General features: G+C 45.0%; 1 long non-coding RNA gene across 1 annotated transcript in view; it reads left to right on the forward strand.

Moving 5' to 3' along the window:
* The window catches only part of LOC124613993, a 117,185-nt gene that overhangs the window by 74,365 nt on the left and 16,893 nt on the right, over positions 1-25,927 (forward strand). The window contains exon 2 of the long non-coding RNA XR_006979672.1: positions 17,405-17,500. This is a non-coding gene — a long non-coding RNA (uncharacterized LOC124613993). The remainder of the gene's footprint in view (positions 1-17,404; positions 17,501-25,927) is intronic.

A 25,927-nucleotide genomic window follows, 5' to 3' on the forward strand; every position in this document is an offset into this window, starting at 1 on the left:
TGGACCAACAATTACTTATATTTATTGTAAATGATCTGAGTGTAACCAAATGTTTATGACACTTCTTTATTAAAATATTGTTGTAATATATTAATTTAGACTGGAAATCATGTCTGTAGACCTTAAGAATGAGGACATCCTTCAGCCAATGGAAAAGCAGACAATAGCAGAACACAATGGGAGTGAAGTGCAAACGGGGACTTTTCGTATGAAGAGCTCAAGGGAGGGTTTGTGGGCACTTTTACACGAGTTCTGGTAGGAGGCAGACCTGTCTGTGGTAATTCGACTGTGGAGCTGTTCGATTCTGGGCAGTGAACAGCCACTACCATACTTTTAACTTCTCAAGAGATTTTATATTTCGAAAGGTCTGAATGTGATACAGAGTTGGACTTTTTCCCCTTCAATTACGGAATGGAGGATAGGCAGAGTATGAGTTATTATTCTTTATATCACGTGTGTTAATTTCTAAATCATGATGTTGAAATCTACACTGCTTTGAGCCGGTGAATATTTCGCGTATTGTGGTTACGAAATGGGCTTAGTTTTTGCACGTCTTTGATGACTATTTAGATTCAGAAATTTGCTACCATTCTCATTAAACTCTCAACATCAGATTCCTGCATTTTAGAAGAGTATTTCAGTCTGTATTATACTTGATTATCGTAGGACCAATTTCCGTCTATTTAGATGTTCTTTCTTGAACAAACATTTTTCAGTATAATTCTCTGTCGTCTACATCAATTACAGATGTTAGCCTAGAACCCACTTTAAAATTATTCATTTTATTTTTATTTTACATTTTTCTATCTTTTATTAATTCACTCGGGGACAGGAAGTTCGTTTTCTCCTAATCATGTACTTTCATCTTCATCGACATGCAAGTGGTCAAAGTGGCGTCAAATATTTCTTTAAAGACAGTACCGCCATTAGACTGTTTTTTATTTGCAGTGTTACATTTACACGATCATGATTTCGGCTTTAAAGTGCCATTATCAAGTGTTTTAATGTTATACAGTGCCTAAGATGGCATATTTAAAATACACTATTAGACACATTGTCTAAGGGTCAATATTTCTGGTAAAAGCCTGCTGCTTTGTAGTAGGCACTTTAAAGCCGAAATCATGATCGAGTAAAAGTAACACTGCAAATAAAAAAGTCTAATGGCGGTACTGACTTTAGAGAGATATAAGACTGTGGCCCACACATTATGAAAAAAATTATTAAATGGCGTCAAATACATAGTCTTGCCTTCAACATCGCAGCGCGTCAGCAATCGTTGGTTAATATATTAAAAACTAAAAACACGCCTCGATTGCGAAAAAAGCACCTAGTGTTGACCGAGGTTTCGGCGTAGATAATTACAACATCTTCAGAACAATAAAACCCATAAGTGCCTAAGAAGACCTTTGTCAGTGATTAAAAGAACACCATAGCTATACCTTTATAAACGAAGAAGATACAGAGTTGGACTTTTTCCCCTTGAATTACGCCAAAACCTGGGTTAGCACTAGGTGCTTTTTTCGCAATCGAGGCGGGTTTTTAGTTTTTTAACATAGTCTTTCGCCAGGTAGCCCAGACGGTCTCTCGGTCAACAGTGCCTGCGATCATTTCGTTTTTCACACCACCACTTGAGGGTGACGTCGCCTTCTGTTCCGTCCCGTCGACGTTCAGTGTGAAACTGCTTTGACACGAGAGACACAGTTCCAGCTTGTTCAAAAAGGCAATCGTCAGAAGAGAGCGGAAGAGCCGGGACCAGTTTGCGAGACGCGGCGCAGAGGTGCGTGCGTGCGGCCGCGCCGCCACCTCGCCAGCGGGCAGGCGAGGCCGGGCGGCCAGCAGCGAGCGATCGATCGATATCGGCGGCGGCGCGGCGCGGCGCGGCGCTGCGATCCGGACGCGCTCTCGGCCCCGCCGGCCAAACGACGCCGCCTGTTGCGCTGGCCAACCTGTGGCCGCCGAAAGCGACCTGCGGGCCTCCGCACGACCGCATCCCGCCCTCGTATCCGTGTCCACCGCTGGCGTAGTCGTGGGAGGGGGAAGCGGAGGCCCATCGTAACGTGTGATCCGGGTAAAGCGAAACTGCCGACAAGCGAAGTGCAGGGCTGAACTTCAGCTCTATCCAAGGCAAGTCGTGTCCAAATTCCTGTCTCGAACTGGTCGTCGCAGTATGCCGCTGTGGTTAAGCCGCATCTACGAGGTGCATTCAAGTTCTAAGGCCTCCGATTTTTTTTTCTCCGGACTGGAAAGAGATAGAAACATGCGCATTGTTTTAAAATGAGGCCGCGTTCATTGTCAATACGTCCCAGAGATGGCAGCACCGTACGGCAGATGGAATTTTACCGCCAGCGGCGAGAATGAGAACTGTTTCAAATACTTAAAATGGCGACGTTTTCCTTACTTGAACAGTGTGCAATCATTCGTTTTCTGGATTTGCGTGGTGTGAAACCAATTGAAATTCATTGACAGTTGAAGGAGACATGTGGTGATGGAGTTATGGATGTGTCGAAAGTGCGTTCGTGGGTGCGACAGTTTAATGAAGGCAGAACATCGTGTGACAACAAATCGAAACAACCTCGGGCTCGCACAAGCCGGTCTGACGATATGATCGAGGAAGTGGAGAGAACTGTTTTGGGGGATCGGCGAATGACTGTTGAACAGATAGCCTCCAGAGTTGGCATTTCTGTGGGTTCTGTGCACACAATCCTGCATGACGACCTGAAAATGCGGAAAGTGTCATCCAGGTGGGTGCCACGAATGATGACAGACGACCACATGGCTGCCTGTGTGGCATGTTGCCAAGCAATGTTGACGCGCAATGACGGCATGAATGAGACTTTCTTTTCGTCGGTTGTGACAATGGATGAAACGTGGATGCCATTTTTCAATCCAGAAACAAAGCGCCAGTCAGCTCAATGGAAGCACACAGATTCACCGCCACCATAAAAATTTCGGGTAACCGCCAGTGCTGAAAAAATGATGGTGTCCATGTTCTGGGACAGCGAGGGCGTAATCCTTACCCATTGCGTTCCAAAGGGCACTACGATAACAGGTGCATCCTACGAAAATGTTTTGAAGAACAAATTCCTTCCTGCACTGCAACAAAAACGTCCGGGAAGGGCTGCGCGTGTGCTGTTTCACCAAGACAACGCACCCGCACATCGAGCTAACGTTACGCAACAGTTTCTTCGTGATAACAACTTTGAAGTGATTCCTCATGCTCCCTACTCACATGACCTCGCTCCTAGTGACTTTTGGCTTTTTCCAACAATGAAAGACACTCTCCGTGGCCGCACATTCACCAGCCGTGCTGCTATTGCCTCAGCGATTTTCCAGTGGTCAAAACAGACTCCTAAAGAAGCCTTCGCCGCTGCCATGGAATCATGGCGTCAGCATCGTGAAAAATGTGTATGTCTGCAGGGCGATTACGTCGAGAAATAACGCCAATTTCATCGATTTCGGGTGAGTAGTTAATTAGAAAAAAAATCGGAGGCCTTAGAACTTGAATGCACCTCGTACCTCCACATCTTGTTGTTATGGTCTACAATCCAAGACCTGATATACCAGGTGATCAAAAAGTCAGTATAAATTTGAAAAATTGAATAAATCACGGAATAATGTAGATAGAGAGGTACAAACTCACAAACACGCTTGGAATGACATGGGGTTATATTAGAACCAAAAAAATACAAACGTTCAAAAAATGTCCGACAGATGTCGCTTCGTCTGATCAGAATAGCAATAATTAGCATAACGAAGTAAGACAAAGCAAAGATGATGATCTTTACAGGAAATGCTGAAAATGTCCACCATCATTCCTCAAAAATAGCTGTAGTCGAGGAATAATGTTGTGAACAGCACTGTAAAGCATGTCCGGAGTTATGGTGAGGCATTGGCGTCGGATGTTGTCTTTCAGCATCCCTAGAGATGTCGGTCGATCACGATACACTTGCGACTTCAGGTAACCCCAAAGCCAATAATCGCACGGACTGAGGTCTGGGGATCTGGGAGGCCAAGCATGACGAAAGTGGCGGCTGAGCACACGATAGGATCGTAACGCTGAACTAGCACATTCCCCATTCTGATAATACAGCTTCACTAAAAGCGCTTTTTCAGGTAACATCAACATGCCGCGACTGCTGGCGCATCTGATTCTCTCTCTCTCTCTCTCTCTTTTTTTTTTTTTTTTTTTTTTTTTTTTTTTTTTTTTACTTTATTGTTATTTTAAAACCTTTACAACAGGCAGGCTGTCAGCAGCATTCTACGCTGCTCTTCAGCCAGAGAATACACAATGAGAGAAAAAAACAGGAAGAATACACAGAAGTTACAGAACAGTGGGCAATAAAACAGTAGACACATAAAAACAAACACGGAGCCGTTCACACTCGACGATAATCCATACTGCAAACTGTTGACACGACGCACAAACACTGAAGATGGCGATGGCACAGGTGAACGATGGAGTGCGACGGTGAACACTGAACACTAAACACAACGGCACACACGAGACACTAATGGCGATGATTTCCGGCGCGCGAATGTCCACGTAGCGTGTGCGAGTCCGGGGACCTGCCAAGAGAGGATGAGGAGGGGGGGGGGGGAGAGGGAGAGGGAGAGGGAGAGGGGAGAGCAGAGATGCCATGGGCAAAGGAGATAGGGGGAAAGGAGGAAGGGGGAGGGAAAGCCCGGGGGAAGAGGGATGGAGAAAGAGGGATGGGGGGAAAAGGCGAGAGAAGGGAGGGAGGGTGATTCTCTCTCTCATTGCAGCTCCTTTTATATGCGATTGTCATGCGCAGTCAGTGACGTTTCGCTGTCCAGCGCCATCTGTCGGACATTTTGTGAACTTAGTTTTTTTTGTTCTAATATAACCCCACGTCATTCCAAGCATGTGTGTCAATTTTTACCTCTCTATCTACACTATTCTGTGGTTTATTAAGTTTTCAAATTTATACTGACTTTTTGATCACCCGGTATTTGTCGATCACAGTATTACTGCACTTGGGACTGAAGGAGCTTCGATCGGCTTACTGCGAGTTTTTATCGTGATATTTCACGAGGACATGCTGAACCACTTGATATGCACAACTGTTCTGGAAGCCTTTACAGTCCATTGCATTTTTTCTTAATCACCTCCGTACTTGTTTACTTTAACGTCACCATGTGTTTCCGATAACAGCCACGGGGAAGGGAAGTCCAGTAATATCGTGGTCGGAAGTACAGCTCTCAACGCTGGTCCCTCCTGTGAGTTCTCTGAATAAGCACCCTACATCAACTTGAACCTGCTTACGGGATTAATGTCTAGGATTTCCTCTGTAATTTTTATACCTCGTTGTTCCCTCAATTACCAAATTGACGACACTGGTTTCTCAAGATATGTGCTACTAACCGATCCTTTCTTTTAGTCCAGTTCTGCCGAAAATTCCCTTTTCTTTAATTCGACGCAGTACCTACCCATTAGCTATTCGATCTAACCATCTAATATTCAGGATTACTGAGCAATGCACACTTATGCGTTTGGCAGAGGGTTCACATAACCACTTTAAGACTATTTATCGACCGTTCCACTCTCGAATAGCACGTGAGAGAAATAAACACCAGAACCTTTCTGTGCGAACTCTGACTTATCTTACTTCGTCACGATGGTCATTTATCCCTATGGTTGAAACTGAAAAGTACTGTATTCCGGCATTCGGAGGAGAAAAAAAAAAGAGCTGTTCTTTTTCTTTTTTTACTTTTCCGATCTCTGTAAATCTTATCTGGTGAGGATCTCTTACCTCGCAGCAATACTTCAGAACAGAAGAGACAAGTATAGATGGATAGCGTCTTCAGGGTAATTCCATGAAAAGTGAAAGCTTTCTTATGTCTGTAACACTTCCTGTTCCTTCCTTTAGTGGCACACCAACCGAACTTGCATCATCAAAGCTTCGCTGTACATTGTTCATATTCAGGTCTCTCTCTTTATATTTTCATGTTTATACTTTAATGTCAGTTGAACAAAACATGCGCCCGTTACCATGAAATGACCCTTTAGTAGATCTGTTGCACTTTCCAAGCGTTCTGACGATAAGAGGATGTCTTTGTTCGTTTTCTTCATATCATTTGTAAAGGATGATTCGAATTTAAGTTGTTGGTAGTTATTTAGATGAATGATGAACCTCAAATTTGTTACATTTCTATGATAAATCGTCTAATCGCAATTTTAAGGAGTTTTCATTACTACTCATGTGGAAGACTTAACACTTTAGCTAGCTTAGGGTCAGTTGCTGCTTTTCGCACCATGCTGATATCTTGTCAGAATCATTTTGTAATTCATTGTAATATTATGACCACTTGAGTATACAGTAAACGATGGCGTCACCTGCAAACAGTCGCCGGCCGGGGTGGTCGCGCGGTTCTAGACGCTACAGTCTGGAACCGCGCAACTGCTACGGTCGCAGGTTCGAATCCTGCCTCGGGCATGGGTGTGTGTGATGTCCTTAGGTTAGTCAGTTTTAAGTAATCCTAAGTTCTAGGGGACTGATGACTTCAGAAGTTAAGTCCCATAGTGATCAGAGCCATTTGAACCATTTTGCAAACAGTCTAAGAGAATTGCTAAGATTTCCACACCTGCATTGTCTTCTAAATAAACATCAAAAAACAGCAGAGGGCTTACAACGCTGCCCCTGGGGGGAAGCTGCACAGAAGTACGGTTTCATCGGACGTTTGCCTGTGGACTGACTGTAGGCAGAGTGCAGCCTTCCTTTGTCGCGGCACCAGGTGGGGGCGGATGGCGTGCCCATCGGCCCCACCGCCTTTTACTCCCGGGGAAATCCCCGATACTCATTTGAGCGCAGGCTGGTGCAGCTGGAGTCCTAGCGGAAGGACTGTAACGAGGAAAAATTCCCGACTCTGTAGGGGGTTGAAGCTGAACTTTCATCTCATTCACTATATGAGTTTCCATTAATACAAACTGTGACATTCCTAACGGAAAATCAAGACTAGAATTCCGGAGCACGACGGTTCAAATCCCCGTAGAGTCATTCATATCCGATGTCGTTCTAGTACAAAACCGTCAGTCAGTCACTGGAGTCACAAGGGAAACAGAACCAACGGGTCACCAGTTTTCTCATCTTTAGCGCGGTCGTAGTACTTGTTTCGACGTAACAAGAGTTGCTCGAGTACGATGAGCTTCTCAAGCGTTTTGGAGAACTCTAGGTCCGAAGTTATACGTGCCTGTTGAATGGCATACACGAGCTCGGCCATAGCGCAGCGGTGTAGACGCCAGACTTGATGTCTGTGCGGTGCTGCGTTCCAGTCTCGTCTTTCGTTTTTCTCTTATCTTCCACCGACCACTCGTATGATTCTTCAGTTGATGTCGAAGATCCTGGTAACTGCTCCATTGCAAAACAACAGTAAACTTATCTTTGCAGATTTCAGTAACAAACGAGCGTCCTCAGGGTTATGAACTGTTGACTATCAACTCTGTTACTTCGGGTGTGCAAATAAAGTGGTCTGCAAACACAGTGAATAGGAAAGCAGGCCCATTCCAGGAAAAACAGATGCAACTGCTTTTTACTGATGCCCCAGAGGCAAAACAAATAAAGTGCACATTATTCGAAGCACGAGTTTCATCGCGTTAAGCGCACATGAACAAATCGATAAATAAGTCTTCATTTCAACACAATTCCTTGTTATATCTCAATTATACCTCACCTCGAATGTACTACTATCATCATCATTGTTATTTTTCGCCGCGCGGTATTAGCCGAGCGGTCTCAGGCGCAGCAGTCATGGACCGTGAGGCTGATCCCGGCGAAGGTTCGAGTCCTCCCTCGGGCTTGGGTGTGTGTGTGTGTGTGTGTGTGTGTGTGTGTTTGTCCTTAGGATAATTTAGGTTAAGTAGTGTGTAAGCTTAGGGACTAATGACCTTAGCAGTTAAGTCCCATCAGATTTCACACGCATTTGAACATTTTTTGTTATTTTTCCTTTCCGTAGAAACACGATTTGTCGTAGCAATACAAATATTTGATGAAGCAAAAAATAAAAAATAAAAGTAAATAACGACATTCGGTCGTTTGCAGACAGACTTCTTAGCCTGGCGCCTTGCCGCTTGTGCTAAAACAGTTGCTCGACGGCTGGCGTTCTCGTGTAGCACTCAAAAGCCTCGTACAATTCTGAACCTCGTTTTCTCTAAAACGCTGAGAAACGTATAATAAAAGAGCATTACTGTTATATCAAAGTACGTACTACAACCGTTTGAAAGATGAGCAAAATCGGCGATCCGTTGAATGTATGCTCCTGTTGTTAGTAACAACTTTTAAGCACCAAGAGCTTATGACCGCAGCTGTTAAAGTTGCAACGATCACATACGTCTAGCTATGAGGAAGGCACAAGCCCAAAAACACCACAAACACATTGACACATACACACAATTTTTATTTTTGTTTGGGACAATGGTAAACATTGGCCCAGAAATAAATTAGAATACTCCTGATCCCCTGGTTCCGACAAAGGTTTTCAGGAGGTTTTCCTTGATTATCAGGTGAATGCTGGAACTTAAAGTCGCCTCCGAAATATTCGCAACTAGGATCCAGTCTGCCTCCAACCTCCCCTTACCTGCCGGGACATTGGCTGTAAAGAAACGGGACTACTTAACGGGATGGATCTCAAGAAGCCTGCTATGCTGCGTGGAGTATATAATGAAAAGTAAACAAAAAATGCTGGGGCAAAACTTAGATTTGCTATGAGAACCCTAAGGAAATGTAAATAACGAATGAAACAGGTTTCTTCCAAAACCCCTACTAATTATTGGGTATTTTTCGTCTGTTTCGGTCGCCTACCTAGTGGGGTTCATGGAAGAGGTAGAAAAGATTCAAAAGGTAGCTGCACGATTCGTTACGGGTTTGTATAGCCAGCGTAACAGAGTGGAGATCACATTCTGTTTGACAACAGTGTTAGCGGTCATTCAGGTCTCTCATAGGTTCAAAAAGGCTCTGAGCACTATGGGACTTAACATCTGAGGTCATCAGTCCCCTAGAACTTAGAACTACTTAAACCTAACTAACCTAAGGACATCACACACATCCACGCCCGAGGCAGGATTCGAACCTGCGACCGGAGCGGTCACGCGGCTCCGGACTGAAGCGCCTAGACCGCACGGCCACACCGGCCGGCTCATAGGTTCTGACTGCGGTGATACTAGATAGAGCAACCGCGTAATTCGAGCCGTGGAAAGGGCAAAAACTTAAGTCAAACTAACAGTGTGAGTTCTAAGGAAATGTAATTGGTGCAAGAAGGTCGTTTGGCGAACTCTTCTTCGACCAGTTCTAGAGTGTGCCTGGGACCTTTAACTAATTGTATTCACGGAAGAGATCGAAAAGCTTGAAAGCAAAACCTGCGCGATTCTTCTTCTTTTAGCTAGCGTGTGTCACGAAAAGCGCTTATCGAACTGCTGTTTGAGACATTACAACAGGGAGGTCGTGTATCGCCACCGAATACCAAGTACCTGCGTTCCAAAATGAATCAACAAACATTTTTGCTGTGAACAGACGCGATTCACATTATCATTCTGCGGGCATCGCTGTCTAGTTTTTACTGTATTGTTATTAGCTGTTCGACGATGCGAAGCTAATTGTCCTTTCTATCTTTTAATCATATTAGGATAATATAAGGCACCATCTCTTTTAATCAGATTTGAACATCGTCACTATTGACAAAATCACTAGTCTGAAGACTGCCTTTGTAAACATCGACTAGAATTGAACAAACAAGAAACCTATTACTGCCTCAAACATACAAATGGCACAATGCCGACGATGGCAAAATGAAACATACGGGCTATTACTGGCATTCTTTAATCTGCACTTTTTGTGGTTTCTCCACTGTCATGAAACCATGGAGCTGAACACACAGTGAGACAGTGTGTGTATTGTTCAATCTCTGACATTCTTGCCAACGTAGAAACCACAAAAATTGGAGACAAAAAACTGAACCGAGTACTAGCTAAGTTCCAGACAACAGGCAGTTGCATGAGCAACAGAATGTACTATTAAGAAACTCAATGGAATCTACTGATGGATAATGAAAGTGAAACTACACTGAAACGTGTATGGGTTAAAGAGAAGAACACGGTGTTTTCTCAATGCTCAACGCAGAATCCTTTTTCCAGAACAACCGATTTCAAAGGAAACATGGACACAAAAAGTGATTTAGATGAACATGTACAGGGTTGCAACGGTGCGTTCATTTCCTCTATTTGAACAAAAAATCTAGTTACACTTCCTTTATAGGCCGAAAGTTTGGCTGGTTGTCGTTATGCAAAGAATGAACACTGTGAAATACTGTAAGTTCGTAAAAAAAAGCCAAATCCGGCGTTTTGGTGTGAGAAATCCAGTGAGAGTCATACACCAAACATAGACTGAGCTCACAGAGTAGGTCGGCAACGAGAGGGCAGCCGACTGTACGTTGCAAGCACGTAGACTGAATACGACACTGGCTGGTTGCTGCTACTACCATAACAGGAAATGCTCAGCTTCCAGCTGTGGCCGGAGGCCAAACACTTGGCGATGTTGCTGCAATCGCAACTGAAGCATTAGGCGTAACGGATGTGATTCATTTCGTGCTGGGCAGGTACCGCAGTAACGTTCGACTTGCGGTGCAGGTCGGGCAGTTTCGTTCTCTCTCACACGTGGACCTCCTATCCCACAGCGCCAGTTTTTGCGTTGCTGGCGTGAGCAGTTTTTTCGTAGAACTGTCGCTCCGAGTCCTCGAAGCGATCACGGCGGAGCGGCAGCCCAGCCATTTAGTGAACAGCTTTAGTACAATGCGAATAAGGTAGCTCACGTACGCGTTTTAAGGCGCAGTTTTGTGCTGTCTGCGGAATCCGTACTGGCTTAGCGTCGCTTTGGAGGCAGCTTTATCCCGCTTCGGATAGCGCGAGATCAGGCTACGGGACGTGACCTGGCGGAGGAGCCCATTGCGTTGCATTGGCTGCCTGCGGGGTTGGTGAGCAGCGCTATTTGGCGAAAGTCGTTCTAGCGAATGTGGCGTACGTTTCCTTGCACCTGTCCATCGCGTTTTCTCGACACGGACCAAGAAGTATACAGCGCTGCATCTTGTTCGGTACCCAAGCGTGGCTTCCCATACCAGACATAGGCGCTTTTCGAAGGCCCTTCCTATAAACAAATAAAATGACACTGATTAAAATGTTCACCAATAAAAAACCGAAGCGGAATTTTCGTCCAAAAATTATCTGTACTTTCTGCAGGCGACGTTTCTTACCCATAGAAAAGTAGATGCGTATTCTGCGGACGGGGTACGTGACAGTTTGTTACAGTCTCTGCCCTGTCTCCACCCTAACCTCCCCCCAACCACCCACCCAAACATAACTTGCCAATCCCCTACTTTCAAAGTGTGACAGATGTGCATGATTTTAATAATAGCAAGAATAAAACTTATAGGGTGAACCAGAAACCCATCGACAAAAATCCTGAGTTGCTCAAGGATATTTCTGAGTTCAAAAATGGTTCAAACGGCTCGGAGCACTATGGGACTTAACATCTGAGGTTATCAGACCCCTAGAACTTAGAACTGCCTAAACCTAACTAACCTAAGGACATCACACACATCCACGTCCGAGGCAGGATTCGAACCTGCGACCGTAGCGGTCGCGCGGTTCCAGCCTGTAGCGCCTAGAACCGCTCGGCCACCCCGGCCGGCGCAATAGGGAATATTTACGTCATAACAAGAGTGGGAATATGGGTGTAAGAGAACTACAAACGTGATATGAGCACTGCTTTTGGCCAATAGCTGGACAAAATAACTTGCCGATTTACAGCCCTCCTGAAAAGCGTATGACACTGCAATTCATACCGTCTGAAAGCAGAGGAGAAATTCAGCCTCTGGATGTTTGTTTTTTCCGTGCCTATAAAACATACTGTGGCTACGTCTTAAAGGAAAGCCAGTTTCATTTAAGCTCCACGACGAACTGTTTAGTATTCGGTTGCATGCCATCACATCCCATGAGTTCTCAGCAGCCTATTACACGACTATGCTTCTATATGCATTCTTTAAGAGTGGACACCTAGCTCAACGTCCTGCGCGGTTTCTAACTCCCAAGTAGTTGCCTTCGATCTCGATGGTCGAACCTTTGTGATCACTGTGGCGGGCCATTTTTCATTCGGTGCTCATGATGAAAGTTAATCGTTTGTTTTGAACATTTTCTGAATGTCGACAATGTCCATTTTGTGAAGAGATCACATAGAAGGTTGATTTCTGCACCTGCCGGACAGTCACTTTCTGTCGCCCTCCAGAGGCACATCGTGTATGATTAGCAGATGACATTTTTCCTGATATAAGTCTTAACACAAAAGTTTCAAATGGTTCAAATGGCTCTGAGCACTATGGGACTTAACATCTATGGTCATCAGTCCCCTAGAACTTAGAACTACTTAAACCTAACTAACCTAAGGACATCACACAACACCCAGCCATCACGAGGCAGAGAAAATCCCTGACCCCGCCGGGAATCGAACCCGGGAACCCGCGCGTAGGAAGCGAGAACGCTACCGCACGACCACGAGCTGCGGGCCACAAAAGTTTCAAATGAGTTTTACTGAAGACTGAACTTGCGACCTCGCAGTCAAGGAGTTCCCTGTTTGTTTACATGCTACATTATTCTCTGAAGTTCGCCTTTGAAATTTGGAAAATTATATGAAAAAATACAAACGCTTGCACTAAAATATAGGGGGGGGGGGGGGGGGTGAGGGCAGAGGAGGACGTGATAAGTTCCACGAACCTATGCCATCCCCATCCCCTATGGATACGCTCTTTGGGAAAAGTCGCCCTGTATTACGCGTATAGTGGTGCAGCAACTTCCGATCACAAATCAAAATTGGCGTCGGAAATAGACGTGCGGCTCGGTAGATTGCAGCTGGTTTATTGAGGGAGCCTACACGGAGAATAGGCGGGTCGGTGGCGACCATGCGGTGGACAGGCGCTGAGCAATGGCAGCGGAGTGTGCATATTCATGAGCCGGCCTCAGCAGGAAGCTGGCGCCGGAAAACTGCGGCCCAGAGCCGCTACGCGCGAGCCGCCCCAAAACGCCCTCGCTGCGTTCCGGGCCCGGTTTTATTGATGTAGCAATCTGCACCGCAAGTGGCAGCCGCCCGCTCGCGCTGCAGTCGGCCGCATATAACTGACACACCACACCGCGCTACCACTCCACAGTCGCCGCTGTGAAATCCGGCCTCCTGCTGCTCTTCCATTAGCCGCGTGCCGCATATCAGTCCTCTTCCGTTCGCTGCTTCTGTGGCCGAACTCTCGAAAATGAATTGTTCCGTCAAATTCCTCCGTTACCTATTTCTCCAAAACATTTAGAATTCCCGTACATCTACACACTGCACGGAGGGTACTCCGTCTACCAATATCACTTTTCCCTTTCTCTATTTCAGTCGCGAATGGTTGGCGAGAAGAATGATTGCTCGTAAACTTCTGTGTGGTCTCGCATCTCTCTAATTTTACCTTCGCGGTATTTTAACGAGATACACACTACTGGCCGTTAAAATTGCTACACCAAGAAGAAATGCAGATGATAAACGGGTATTCATTACTAAAACTGACATGTGATTACATTTTCACGCAATTTGGGTACATAGATCCTGAGAAATCAGTACCCAGAACAACCACCTCTGGCCGTAATAACGGCCTTGATACGCCTGGGCATTGAGTCAAACAGAGCTTGGAAGGCGTATACAGGTGCAGCAGCCCATGCAGCTTCAACACGATACCACATTTCATCAAGAGTAGTGACTGGCGTATTGTGACGAGCCAGTTGCTCGGCCACCATTGATCAGACGTTTTCAATTGGTGAGAGATATGTAGAAAGTGCTGGCCAGGGCAGCAGTCGAACATTTTCCGTATCCAGAAAGGCCCGTACAGGACCTGCAACATGCGGTCCTGCTCTATCCTGCTGAAATGCAGGGTTTCGCGGGGATCGAATGAAGGGTAGAGCCACGGATCGTAATACAACTGAAATGTAACGACCACTGTCCAAAGTGCCGTCAATGCGAACAAGAGGTGACCGAGACGTGTAACCAATGGCACCCCATACCATCACGCCGGGTGAGACGCCAGTATGGCGATGACGAATACACGCTTCCAATGTGCGTTCACCGTGACGTCGCCAAACACGGATGCGACCATCATGATGCTGTAAACAGAACCTGGATTCATCCGAAAAAATGACGTTTTGCCATTCGTGCACCCAGGTTCGTCGTTGAGTACAACATCGCAGGCGCTCCTGTCTGTGATGCAGCGTCAAGAGTAACCGCAGCCATGGTCTCCGAGCTGATAGTCCATACTGCTGCAAACGTCGTCGAGCTGTTCGTGCAGATGGTTGTTGTCTTGCAAACGTCCCCATCTGTTGACTCGGGAACCGAGACGTGGCTACACGAACCGTTGCAGCCATGCGGATAAGATGCCTGTCATCTCGACTGCTAGTGACACGAGGCCGTTGGTATCCATCACGGCATTCCGTATTACCCTCCTGAACCCACCGATTCCATATTCTGCTAACAGTAATTGGATTTCGACCAACGCGAGCAGCAATGTCGCTTTACGATTAACCGCAATCACGATAGGCTACAATCCGATCTTTATCAAGGTCGGAAACGTGATGGTACGCATTTCTGCTCCTTACACGAGGCATCACAACAACGTTTCACCAGGGAACGCCGGTTAACTGCTGTTTGTGTATGAAAAATGGGTTGGAAACTTTCCTCATGTCAGCACTTGGTAGGTGTCGCCACCGGCGCCAACCTTGTGTGAATGCTCTGAGAAGCTAATCATTTGCATATCACAGCGTGTTCTTCCTGTAGGTTAAATTTCGCGTCTGTAGCACGTCATCTTCGTAGTGTAGCAATTTTAATGGCCAGTAGTGTACGTAGGAGGAAGCAATATTTCGGTTGACCCTTTGAGAAATCTCTCTCGGAAATTTAATAGTAAACCAACCCGTAATGCAGAGTGCCACTTTCGTAGCACCTGTCATTGTATATGAATGAGCATCACCGTGACGCCTTCACGCTGATTAAATGAACCCTTAACGAAATGCGGTGGTCTTCTTTGCATCTTCTCTAATGCCTCCATCAACCTATTTGGTACAGATCCCAGCCTGAGGGGCAAGATTCAATAATTGATCGAACGAGAGCTTTGTAAGGTACCTCCTTTGTGGATGCACTACACTTTCTGTGGATTCTTCCAAACAAACTCATTCTGCCATCTGCTTGCGAATAACATCCTTCCTGTGAAATACAACTAGCTCTTTATTCACATGAAGTGCAGAGTGCTATTGACTAGGGATTTAAAATGGTTTCCGTATTTCTGGATTTCCGGAAGGTTTTTGACAGTGTACCACACAAGCGGTTTGTAGTGAAATTGCGTTCTTATGGAGTATTGTCTCAGTTATGTGACTGGATTTGTGATTTCCTGTCAGAGAAAAAAATGGCTCTGAGCACTATGGGACTTAACATCTATGGTCATCAGTCCTCTAGAACTTAGAACTATTTAAACCTAACTAACGTAAGGACATCACACACATCCATGCCCGAGACAGGATTCGAACCTGCGACCGTAGCAGTCGCGCGGATCCGGACTGAGCGCCTAGAACCGCTAGACCACCGCGGCCGGCCCTGTCAGAGAGGTCACAGATCGTAGTAATTGACGGAAACTCATCAAGTAAAACGGAAGTGATTTCTGGCGTTCCCCAAGGTAGTGTTATAGGCCCTTTGCTGTTCCTTGTCTATATAAACGAGTTGGGAGACAATCTCAGCAGCCGTCTTCGGTTGTTTGCAGATGACGCTGTCGTTTATCGACTAATAAAGTCATCAGAAGATGAAAACAAACTGCAAAACGATTTAGAAGAAATATCTGAATGGTGTGAAAAGTGGCAATTGACCCTAAATAACGAAAAGTATGAGATCATCCACATGAGTGCTAAAAGGAATTCGTTGAATTTCGGCTACACGATAAATCAGTCTAACCTAAAAGCCGTAAATTCAACTAAATACCTAGGTATTACAATTACCAACAACTTAAATTGGAAGGAACACACAGAAAATGTTGTGGGGAAGGCTAACCAAAGACTGCGTTTTATTGGAAGGACACTTAGAAAATGTAACAGATCTACTAAGGAGACTGCCTACATTACGCTTGTTCTTCCTCTTTTAGAATACTGCTGCGCGGTGTGGGATCTTTAGCAGATAGATCTGACAGAGTACATCGAATGAGTTCAAAGAAGGTCAGCACGTTTTGTATCATCGCGAAATATGGGAGATAGTACCACAAACATGATACGTGAACTGGAGTGGCAATCATTGAAACAAATCATTGAAATTTCAATCACCAGTTTTCTCCTCCGATTGCGAAAACATTCTGTTGTCACGCACCTACATAGGGAGAAATGATCATCACGATAAACTAAGAGAAATCAGGTAAAATAAGAGAAATCAGGGCTCGCACGGAAAAATTTAAGTGCTCGTTTTTCCTGCGTGCCGTTCGACAGTGGAACGGTAGAGAGACAGCTTTAGGGTGGTCCATTGAACCCTCTGCCAGGCAATTTATTGTGAATAGTAAACACGTAGATGTAGATGTAGACTGACCTCCAACTATCTGAACACTGTAAACTCACCGGCCAACGTTAATGTGACACTGTACTCCTTCCCCATGCGCGTCTTTTCAGGGACGAATTCGGCACTGACTTCATTTTTATGGATGACATTGTGCAACCACATCAAACTCCAACGTGGAGGATCTCTTGGAATGAGAGAATATTCGGCGAATGGACCCGTCTGGCCGTTCGCCACGTGAGAAATGCGTTGGGGAGGACTATTGCAGGACGTCCACATGCACCCACAACCGTCCACCAGTTGTGAACTGCGCTGGTGGAAGAGTGTAACGCGCTGTCACAACTCCTCCTGATCTTTATCGCCAGCATTGGAGTGTGCTGCAGATCATGTCTTACTGTCGGTAGTGATCAAACACCCTTTTAAGAACTATGTCCCGCCTTCTGTAATGCCCAGAGGACCATCATAAATCGCGATGACTTCAGTATAATTATTGTCTTCGTATAAAAGTGTCATTTCTGTTCGTCTCGTTGCATATTTCTTTCAGTTGCCTTCTCTACTGTACTCTACTGTATTGTAGCAATTCTTAATACGTAGAGACCAAGCTTCATCGACCTATTATGTTACTTGGCAGTGGCACATGAAGATAAAATATCTTTCGCTCTTTAAGTTTTGCACTCTAGTGGATTTTTCCTCAGAAAATGCGTCGGCGAAGCTGCCGTGCGGTGACGTCACGCCGCCCCTGCGAACGATTCCCTTGTGGAGCCTTCAAGCACTGCTAACGTCGTTACTCTCTTGCCTGCCTGCAGTTCCCGGGAGGCCTCTAACATGACTTCAGCGGGCATCGCAACACAGGAGAGCAGAGACCAAGCTGACAGTGGAGAGGGCTCCCATTATGCGTTTCGGTAAGCAACTCGAGCGCAACGCCTTACTTGCTCTCGCTGTAGAGACAGCACTTAACGGCCTAGATTAACTGGTAAGTAAATTGTACATTCTTGCCGGCCGGTGTGGCCGTGCGGTTCAAGGCGGTTCAAGGCGGTTCTAGGCGCTTCAGTCTGGAACCGCGTGACCGCTACGGTCGCAGGTTCGAATCCTGCCTCGGGCATGGATGTGTGTGATGTCCTTAGGTTAGTTAGGTTTAATTAGTTCTAAATGGCTCTGAGCACTATGGGACTCAACTGCTGAGGTCATAAGTCCCCTAGAATGGCTCTGAGCACTATGGGACTTAACAGCTACGGTCATCAGTCCCCTAGAACTTAGAACTACTTAAACCTAACTAACCTAAGGACAACACACACATCCATGCCCGAGGCAGGATTCGAACCTGCGACCGTAGCGGTCGCGCGGTTCCAGACTGTAGCGCCAGAACCGCTCGGCCACCAGCGGCCGGCAATTAGTTCTAAGTTCTAGGCGACTGATGACCTCAGACGTTAAGTCGCATAGTGCTCAGAGCCATTTGAACCATTTGTACATTCTTGATTGTCACAACAGAAGATACCCTCCCGCGTGATACTTGTGCTGTTTATATGTTCTCTTCTATGAATGCGGAAATGAAACAGAGGCTAATGTCAACCACCTCGTCTTTCGCTGTGTCTCTTTGAGAGTTCAACAAGAACAGCTAATATGATTTTAATGTTTATGATATGCAAGACACAGATTTAATATTTTCTTACTAGTGTAAAAATTGTACTGAAATACTCTGTTCTGTTACTTTACCAGTTCAACATCTTAAGATGTTATAATTTTAGAAGGATATTCAGTAGCAAAGGAGACTTAAATTTTAATTAAAATTAACTTTATTAATGCGATTACAATAGCATAAACAGAGATAAGTTGTGTGAGAAAATGGAAGAGTTTGGAGAACCAGAGAAGATTACAAAATCAAACGTTCAAATGTGTGTGAAATCTTAAGGGACTTAACTGCTAAGGTCATCAATCCCTAAGCTTACATACCACTTAACCTAAATTATCCTAAGGACAAACACACACACCCATGCCCGAGGGAGGACTCGAAGCTCCGCCGGAACCAGCCGCTCAGAGAAGATTGCAAATCTTGTAAAAGTTACACTGATGGGTTCGAAAGAGATAGTGAAAATGTAATAACATTCCACAGCTTTCTACTTAAAAACAGGAGTCAGGCAAGGAGATGGAACATCACGGCTCTCCTTCAATATTACTACAGGCGTTCAATAAGCAATGCAACAATTTTTTTTTTCTGGAAGTAGGTTGGTTCTATTAAGGTTTAGAATCCACTATATTATTCCATATTCTTTTGGCTACAAAACCCTGTTTTTCAACATAATCCCCGTAAAATGCGACGCCCCTGTGCCACCATACTGGGAGGGCCTGTTTGCCTGTATGGTACCTCTCAGTTGTTGATATCGCAGCCAAATCTTGCTGCACGAATAACCTCCCCATCACCCTCGTACTGCTTCCCGCGAAGTGCATCCTTCAGTGGACCATGGACCATGGGCTCCCGGATTCGATCTTCGGCCAGATTGGGTCTTTTCTCCGCCCGGAGAGTGGGTGTTTGTGTTGTCCTCCTCATTTTATCATCATTCTGGTATATGGGTATATGACGAGACTGGATAGTGAAAAGATTGCGAATTTGTACGGGCGCTGATAAACACGCCATTGAGCGCCACCCTCCGAAACCAAAAATAATAATCATCATGATCGCCATGGCCCCAAACAGATAGAAGCCGAAAGCTGCGAGATTCGGGCTGTAGGATGGATCAGGAAGATCAGTCCACTGAAGTTCTGTCCTCTCGAGTGCGCAGACTTGTGTGAGGCCCGGCATTGTCATAAAGAAGGAGAATTTCGTTTGCATTTTTGTGGCGACGATCACGCTGAAGTCGTTTCTTCAATTTGCTGAGGGTAGCATAATACACTTCTGAGTTCATCGTTGCACCAAGAGGGAGACATTAAACAGAACAACCCCTTCACACTCTCAGAAGACCGTCGCCATGCCTTTGCCGGCTGAGGGAGCGCCTTTTTTCTTCGGAGGAGAAATGGTGTGGCGCTACTCCATTGATTGCCGTCTTGTCTCCGGTTCGAAGTAGTGAACCCATATTTCATTGCCTGTGACGATATTCGAAAGAAAAGTTGTTACGATCAACCTCGTAACACGCAAGCAGTTCCCCACAGGTGATCCTTCGTTGCTGTTAGGGTCTTATGTTGCGCGACAAGGAACCCAATACGCACACATCTGTGTACCCCAACCGGTGGACGAGTGTGCCAGCACTAATAACAGAGACGACCAGTTGTGCACCGAGGTGTTTGTTTGTAATCCGTCAATCAAATCGAGTAACCGTGTCCGCACGTTCCAACATTGCAGGAGTCATAGCTGTGTGCGGAGGCTCAGCACGCCGGAGATCGCCCAGATCTGTGCGATGGCGACTCACCGTGCTTTTGTCCACAGCCAGGTCTCTGTAGACATTCTGCAACGGCCTATTAATATCCGCGATGCTATAGTTTTCCACCAAAAGGAACCCAGTGACAGCTCTGTGCTTGGAACGCACCTCCGTTAAAAGTGTCGTTTTGAAGGTTATGTATAGCGGCGCCACCTACAGGAATTTCGTGAAACTATAACAGGTTGAAGCGGGAATATTCCACAAAGTTCCACAACAAATTCTGCATTTTTTCAACCGAAACTGGCCGTGAAAAAATAATGTGTTGCATTACTTATTGGACCCCCATCATATAATTGCAGGTAGCATTAGATTTAGCAAACGAAGCAGAAGAGGGATTAACATAGGTATAGAAATGAATGTACTTGCCATTGCAGATGATGTAACATTAATCGCTAAAAACATATGTGACCCTAAAATACTGGAAAGAAAGCTACTTAAAATGTCGAGAAAACAAAATTCACGAGGGTAAAAAGAAATTACAAGAGAAAAACGCAAGAAACACTACAGATTGATAACCACGTGATTAAGAAGTGGATGAGTTTAAATATCTGGGGGTTGTGGTAAACAACAGAAATGATGAAGAAATGATTACGAGCGAGGATGAAAGCGACATCCAGGACGTCAATCACTCAAAAAATTGTCATCAAAAATTTTTTCAAAAGGAACAAAAATAAAGGAATGTAAAACAGTAATCACAGCAATGGTAGTATATGGAGAAAAGTAAAGTATACACAGACGAAGATAAAGGTTTTGGAAAATAAAATTCTGCGTAATATGTTTGGACCTACCTGTCAGGGAGGAGAAAGCCGAAGAAAAATTTTATGGAGGAATATAATGAACCAAATGTTGTTGGGGAAGCAAGACAAGCAGGCTGAAATGAGCCGGATACGTCTATAGAAGAGAGGAGCGATCAAGATTGAGAGAAGTGCTAGAGAAGATGGCCTGAAAGACGATGGCCTTCAGAGAGACCTAAAGTAATCTGGAGAGACCGGATGGCCATGGATTTTCAGATACTTGGAGCAAGGGCAGAAGACGCCGAGGATAAAATGATGTGGAGAACGCTAATTGAGGAGTCCAAAAATCGACTGCTGTTTGCGAGGCCAGGTGAGTAAGTAAGCAGTGCAACTGCAGTAACCTGTAATGTTTATTATGGTCTCTTTACAACCATCTAAACACGAGGTGGCTGTATGGTTCTTTAATTTCCACTGTCCTTTTGCCAACTCTTTACTAACTTGTTAAGTAGAATAACTTGTTACTGTCGGTGTGCAGCTTACGTAAATGTGTGCACACAAAATGGTTGCAACGTCAGTGAAGAAACAATAAAAATAAATCAGATGAAATGATGACGCACGCGAATGGGGTGCGAGCGTTGATTGTTGTCAAAGTGCAGTTGAAATGCGCGATAAAGCGAAACGAATATGGGGAATTCCGTCGCATATGCGCTGCCTTTGTTTTGAGAATGGAAGCATACGCTCAGCGGGGCACCGGTTTTGCTCGTCTTTCGCAAGGTTGTAATATATAATTAGATGTAGCTAATGTTAGTCTAATATGGTTCGCTTTTGAAGCGTTTTCGAGAAATCGGGGTTCAAAGTTTTATGACTGTTGAATACTAGACGAGAGCGGACATCGAGCAGTGGCTTCAGCGCAACCTGCTAAGGCGCTGTACTGCAGATATGTCCGTACTGCGTTCGAGTCACGCCATTTTCTTTTTCCTTATTTTCCACCAAACCCTTGTATAGCTACAATATATCAGATTTCTCCGGAAAGGAGTAATGATAATAATCCATTGGAACTTACGACAAAATTACCACCTTCTGCTGGCAAGGAACTGAGGGCACCATAAGCCAGGAGAAAGTTGTCGGAACCGAACACACGAAACTACTGAGCGACTTCTTATTTCAGACAGATTGGATTTTGGAACACGATACACCAGAAATTACAATTGTGGAGAAAAACAAAATATGAATGATGGACATTGCCACTTCAGGTTGTAGCAGAACCACCAAGAGAGAACTTGGAAAATCTTGCCAGACACTTGACAGTCGAACTACAGCAACTCTGGTGTTAACAGGTACAAGTGTTACACTGGTTCTCGGAGCAATGCCAAAAGATCCGAATGGAAATTTGAGAACCACTGGCACTGATAAAACATCCACCTGCCAAACACAAAATATCACATTACTGGGATCTGCACGTTTCAACCACCAGTACATTACGCTCTCTTAGAAGAATATGAAGTGTCCGACTAGCGATTAAATGCGAAATCCAGCATAATGACTTCGATTTCTGTGTTTACTGTTGTAATTCTAATAATGATTATCATTTGGTACATTCGTGAAATAATTATCATTTATTTATCGATACATTCAAGTGCATATCGAACTGAAGTCATACTTGGCTACAGACACACATGCTTTGAATAATGTACATTGTATCTGAGATATTCACGTAAATGTATCGATCATTTCATCACGTATCAGTCATTTCATCATGATTCACGATTATATCTCTGTCAATCTACAGGTACTCTACAGGCATCGGCCAACCTGACATGGGGCTATGCACCTCCCCGGTGGCTCTGGCCAACCACTTTCAGGTCCTTTCCCTTCTACTACCCCGTAGATAGGAATGTTACTGGCCTTTAAACTAAAAAATACATATTCAGTAGCAACAGCGTTGAGCTGAAAGCTATACGTCAGTGCCCTTATTCATACAGATTGCAACAACGGCGTTTTACATAGCTAGCAAGAACAGTGTTTTATCTCACTTAAACGCACGCTAAGGGTGAAGCCTTTCTCTTGGAAGTGGGGAGTAGTGTTCCAGCAGTTTCTCTCATATCCCATCTCAACGTTGCCTGTATGAATCCAATGACGTTGCTGTTCTCAGGAACTAGTATCATGCTTTCTGTATATGGCAAGATGCGCCATCTTGCGACTAACGTCCACTGCGGCACTTCACTTCACAACAGCCTCTAGGCGGTGTATGAAGTCACCTGTTCAACCTGTAAACTAGAACTCCTACCCTGAGAGTGCTGCCGTGCAGTTTTCAGTTCGCGAGTACATCTACATCTACATAGTTACTCTGCAATTCACACTTAAGTGCCTGGCAGAGGGTTCATCGAACCATTTTCATACTACTTCTCTACCGTTCCACTTTCGAATGGCGCGTGGGGAAAAGGAACACCTAAATCTTTCCGTTCGAGCTCTGATTTCTTTTATTTTATTATGAGTATTTTATTGTGAGTATCTGTTTTATTACGAGTATCTGTTTACCTCGTGTAACCTAACTGCTACTTTCTACGGCAGTGACCTGTTTTGTCTCTCTGGTTTCCTGTCTTCGAGTGTCCTCACTGGCTTCCTACAGCATCAAGCTTAACAATACTTCAGTCAGTAAGTCGGTAATATATGACGCCTTCCGCTATGGAAAAAAAATTGTTGACAATCACTTGGCTTGACTTTTACATACACGTATAAACATCAACATAAAACATTTGTTACATATACCACAACGAATATCATTATTACTATTGTTCCTCTCTAGAGAAACATGACGTGTTGCTACGATACAAAAGCTTGACGAAAGACAAAAAAAAAAAAAAATAAATAAATAAATAAATGGAAAAATTGTGGGACTTGAATACAGTATGCGTAGCTTAGTAGTCTGCCGGCTTAGCGGCTGTTGCTCGAGGCTATTGTCTCGTATGGTACTCAAAAGGCTCACTGAACTTGCGAAATATAGCAAAAACGGTGACCCATTGGGTGTACGGTTCGCTTGTCTGCGGACAAAGTCGCACGCTTAGCTCTCCTGCAAGCTGCGGGACCGTGACGAGTATAGCTATCGCACCCACAGCCGCCCGCAGGCCTGACAAGAGCCGCCTCGTGAGCCCCGTGCAGCAGGGGCGGCTGGGACGCCGTGGCGTGTACAGACCGCCGGCGGCAGATCACAGCCCGTGGCACGGCAGCCGCAGCCGCCACTCGACAGCTAATCAATGTCGCCGCCTTACCATGGGACGACAGCACTGTCGTCTGCCCCGCCGTGACGTCACCTTTTGTGGCACGCCGACGCCAGTCGCCAGCCTGCACCCGCACGAGGGTGGCTATTCCGCAAACGATACGAATGAGACCACCGAAACGGCACAGAAAAATTCAACAACCGAACGGAATGTAGGTGCGTCATCACTCACGGAAACAGAAACTGCCGACGACAGAGAGATCGAAAATTTCAATGAAGCACGATGAATCAGAAAGATACCAAACGATCTACCCTGCCCGAGTAAAACTGTCATCACTGAATTCGTTATAGTTAGGGACGTTTCGGTAACACATTCGCTACGATGTTTGGCAAGCCTATCAATACCAGGGCCTAAAACTGTATTCATACCGCAGTTACATCCGAAGAGAAAAATCGGAACCTATAGTACTGCAACATATCTATGTTTATTTCTAAGCTTTTCTTGAACACAGAATGCCTTATTTACAATACAAGCTGGGCAAAACTTATGCTATGTTTCCATCAAACAACTTAAGTATGGCCGGTCGCTGTGGCCGAGCGGTTCTAGGCGCTTCAGTCCGGAACCGCGCTGCTGCTACGGTCGCAAGTTCGAATCCTGCATCGGGCATGGATGAGTGTGATGTCCTTAGGTTTAAGTAGTTCTAAGTCTAGGGGACTGATGACCTCAGATGTTAATTCCCATAGTGCTTAGAGCCATTTGAATCATTTTTTTGAACTTGAATACAGACGAAAGAATTAAATGAGAAATGATACCACCGAAAACAAAATACAGGCTTCGGCATAATTTTAGGCCACACATACGTGTCATTACTACAGTGAATCACGTTAATTTTTTAAGACAACAGAACCCACTTAAAATATCCTTTTTTAAACATACAAAAGCGCCCATTTTGAAAACAAGGCAAAAAGTGGAAATTTAGCTACGTTTGCATCAACCACATCCAGTATAAAATCAATATTCGATCCACTTTCCCTTGGTAGAAGGTTCATACTTAATATTACTGCTACATGTTGCTGAAATCTAACACGTTTATTATATAGTATGATTGAAGAGTCGCGCACATCAAAATAAACGTGCCTATAAACAGGAGTAGCTCTGAATTCGTCCGACGGCCACCGTAATATAGCACTTCAGGTGCTATTCACAACAAACGAAGACGCCAGGTTGCACGACGTCTCTATTATTACACACTTCTTTGCTTGGTAAATATATCGTTTTCCCAAGAGTAACAATTTTTCATTGCTCGACAGTGTTTTGCCAGTTGTTCGTATGGACACCGCGTAGACGCACTTCGTCGGAAATTTCCAGACACCGCAGAGCCGAGCAGTCCAACAATAACGGATTAAACTCCTTTCCGGGAATGCGGGTTAGCGTCTAACAGGGAAGAAAACCACGCGACCGGCTGTTTTGATGGACGCTTAACAGGTTGAAGTGCGGCATGTGATGCTGCGTTCGCCTTCATAAAGTTTGAGAGGTCAGTCTGACCAACCACAGCTTTCGTATGACATTGCTCAGAAAGCATATCATGTTCGCAGAGTGCAAGAACTGAAGACAACGGAAAAGCAAAGCATCAAGCGTTCTGTACATAGTTGTTGATGTCCATGGAAATGCACGAATGGACGGTGTCTTCTTCACTGATACATCAAGGTTTCACCTTTTGGCCACGTGAATATTCAAAACACATATACCGAAAATCCAGAAGTCTTTCATGAAAACACCTTGCACTGTCAGAAAATTGGAGCTTGGTGTGCCGTAATGCGTCGTCAGATAATCAGCTCTGCTGTGTATCAAGACATCATTAGGCTGGATATTTCTCTTCTTGCGGCTGAAGTGCGCAACTTTTGGATCACCCTGTGGAATGTGGAAGGTATATAATTTTTATTACGGCATTTTTATTTCCTTTTTAC

Source organism: Schistocerca americana, chromosome 4 (assembly GCF_021461395.2).
Source record: "Schistocerca americana isolate TAMUIC-IGC-003095 chromosome 4, iqSchAmer2.1, whole genome shotgun sequence".
Classification (NCBI taxonomy): domain Eukaryota; kingdom Metazoa; phylum Arthropoda; class Insecta; order Orthoptera; family Acrididae; genus Schistocerca; species Schistocerca americana.